At 39.0% G+C, this 2,916-nt stretch overlaps 1 protein-coding gene across 3 annotated transcripts in view; it reads left to right on the top strand.

Moving 5' to 3' along the window:
* Positions 1-2,916, top strand: part of GALC (galactosylceramidase) — a 65,261-nt gene that overhangs the window by 1,378 nt on the left and 60,967 nt on the right. The gene's annotated exons all lie outside the window — the stretch shown is intronic.

The raw sequence follows: 2,916 nt of genomic DNA, 5'->3' as shown, positions 1-2,916 counted from the left end.
TATTTTGTGTTGAGTTAGATGGAGCTTGCATCCTTACATTCAACTCAGAACAAGCTTGAATGCTTACTGCATGGATGACCTGGCCTGTAGCCTGACCACATTATATGACCTTCTACTAGGGGAAAATTTTTTCCCGTAGTTGATCCTTCTTGATTTTTATGCTTTTATTCCCTAATTTGCAATCTCTCCAGCAGTGCTGATGGGTATTTCAGGGGAAACCTGTAGGCTAATGAGCTAATGCATTTATTCTTTGCTACTGCTATTCTCCTTTTTATGTTTTTGGTCTAAACCTGAAACAGCCAATATTTCATAAAATGAAGCCCCGTCTTTTTGATAGCTTTCCGTGTGATACTAAATCTAGTGTAAAAGCTTATCGAAAAATGGAAGTCTTTGTTTCCATTAGGTTTATTAAGCCCAGTTTAAAATTACTAAGATGAGAAGAATCATTTCATAGTTCAGAGTAGGAAAGTCCTATCTAATCTGATAGAATATACAGCAGTTATTAGGATCCCTGTGTATGCAGCGTTAGTCCTCATAGGAACTCACTAAATAATGAAAATCTTGCAACATTATATTTAGATACCATTTAAAACTTCTTTGTGGAGCCCTTGGTCTCTATCCCAGTTTATGGCAGACGTGTTTAGAATGCTGTCATTTATCTTCATGTCAGAGAGGGAAATCAGTATGGTACAATGAGTAGTACCATTAGTTAAGAATGCAGACTAAAGAGAAGATTGCCAAGAGTTTATTCTGGGTTCTGCCACTTCACTATATGGCCTTGGTGGGTTATTTATTATAACTCCTCTCTGCCTCACTATCTTTTTTGGGGGGGATACAGTTATACCTGCATGGCAGGAACATTGTGAGGATGGACCTGAAGTACTTAGGATGATGTCTCCAAGGTGACTAATTTTGGTTAATAACCAGTTTTGGGAGGAGGAAGTTCTTTCAAGACCACTGAATGAGGAAGTGTTACCAGGGCTTTTTCCTGGGCCCGTGAACCATTCCAGGCCTCATTCAGGCAGTGTGGTTAGTAATCCCTTGATTCGTTATTGCTTGATGGTGCATTTTGACATTTCGTTATATTGCCTTTGACTTAATCTGTTGTGTTAGGTGTGGCTGTAGGTTTGCAATAGTATAATTGATGTGTTTGGCGAAAGGTGATACTTTATCTGTTAAATGTGGGAGTGCATAGAGGGCAAAATAAACCTGGGACAGAAAAACACACAGTTTTAATGGTGTACTGTAGGACGGGAAGCATTGTTTACCTAGGGTTAAGGATATGTTAGTGTGCCCATACTGTGTTCATTTAAATAATGCCTATTTTAATACAACTCCTTTTAGGTTGTAAGCTCTTTGAGAAATATGTATTTTTTTTAAAAATTGTATATATAACACTTGACTTTATTGAGAACTTACTATGTGCCAGGTAATGTGCCAAGTCCTTTACATACATCTAATTTTAGTCTTATAACAGCTGAATGAGTAAGATAATCCACTTTACAATAATTTGCCTATGATTGCATAACTTATAAATGATGAAATCAGGACACAAGCTCCATTTGACTCAGAGCCTCCTGTGTTATGTTGCCTGTACTGTTGCAACAAAAAAACCCATGAAATATTTAATAAGTCTTTATTGAATAACAATGAATGAGGATTTGAACTTGAATAAGACACAGTCTATGTCTTTAAGGAACTGAGAGGTGAGTCTGAAAAGTAAAGGAGTGATAAGAATGCAGGGTTTGAAGTGTTGTGATAGAGATATGGACCTGGTTCCAAAGGAGCCCCAAGAAGACACATCAGATCAGTGGGTAGAGTCAGAAGACATCTTTCCTTGAAGAGGTGGAATTTAAGCTGAAAGATGAATTGGAGTTGTCCAAGAGAGGATGTGGGGTGCATTCCAGGTGTAAGAAGAGAAAAAGTTGTTTGATGCATCTAGGTGGAAGGTGTGAGAGTGATAGGGGTAAAGTATGAGGTTTAGGAACCAAATAATTAAGGAATTTGGGTGCAAAATTGAGCAATTTGAACTTTATCCTGAAAGCTTTTGGGGAAGGGAAGGTCTTAGCATGTTTATACAGAAGAGTTTCATGATTACATTTGTGTCTTGGGAAGGTTACTCTGGTAAGTAGCATGTAAGATAGAATACAGGGTGAGGCAGAGGGGATGCCTTGAGACCACTTATATTGCTCTCTTAGGAGGGCCTAGGTAAGTCAGTGGGTTAAAGAGTAGAGGAAGGATTTGGGAGCTGTTAAGGATATCTTGGTGACTGAGGGTGCATGGGAAGTTTGGACAACAGGTGGCTCAAGTTTATGATTTGGTAAGTATTCATTACTTAGCAAATTCAGGAAAAGGAGCAGATACATGCAAAAGTGCTATATTTGGTTTGGGATATATTGAGGTGGATGGGAAGAGTGGCTAGAGAGCAGCTCCATGGGTCTTGGTCTCACTGGTAGGGACTGGGGATATTTTGGATATGAGAGAGTAGATATGGGCTCCACCCGAATGTCAGTGGTAGCATATATGACAATATAAAGTAGAAAGTTGAACCCCATAAAAGTGAAGTATTTTGTCCCAGTCATCATGCATACACCTGGCAGAGTGTCAGCAGTTTGAACCTAGGGCTGTCTGGTTTACAAGCCAGAGGACATGCTACTGTTTCATGCCGAAAACATGCCTCTTTTATTATTTTTTGCTTATATTGCCTCCCAAAGGATAGATTTGGGGTCAGTTATTGGTTTTGTGATTACTTTTTTCAAACAGTTGTATGCCATATTCCAGGCATGATCCAGTATTGGTCCCTGCACTGTCCACCGTCACCTTTCCATGCATTCTGAGGCCAGTCCTGTGTTAGGTTTTCTTAGTACAGCCTGGTCATTACTGCTGGTTATTCTTTTTTTTTTTTTTTTTTTTTTT

This window comes from Cebus imitator, unplaced genomic scaffold (genome assembly GCF_001604975.1).
Source record: "Cebus imitator isolate Cc_AM_T3 unplaced genomic scaffold, Cebus_imitator-1.0 Scaffold34, whole genome shotgun sequence".
NCBI lineage: Eukaryota > Metazoa > Chordata > Mammalia > Primates > Cebidae > Cebus > Cebus imitator.
Note: the sequence above shows the minus strand (reverse complement) of the source record. Positions and strands in the feature narration are given on the sequence as shown.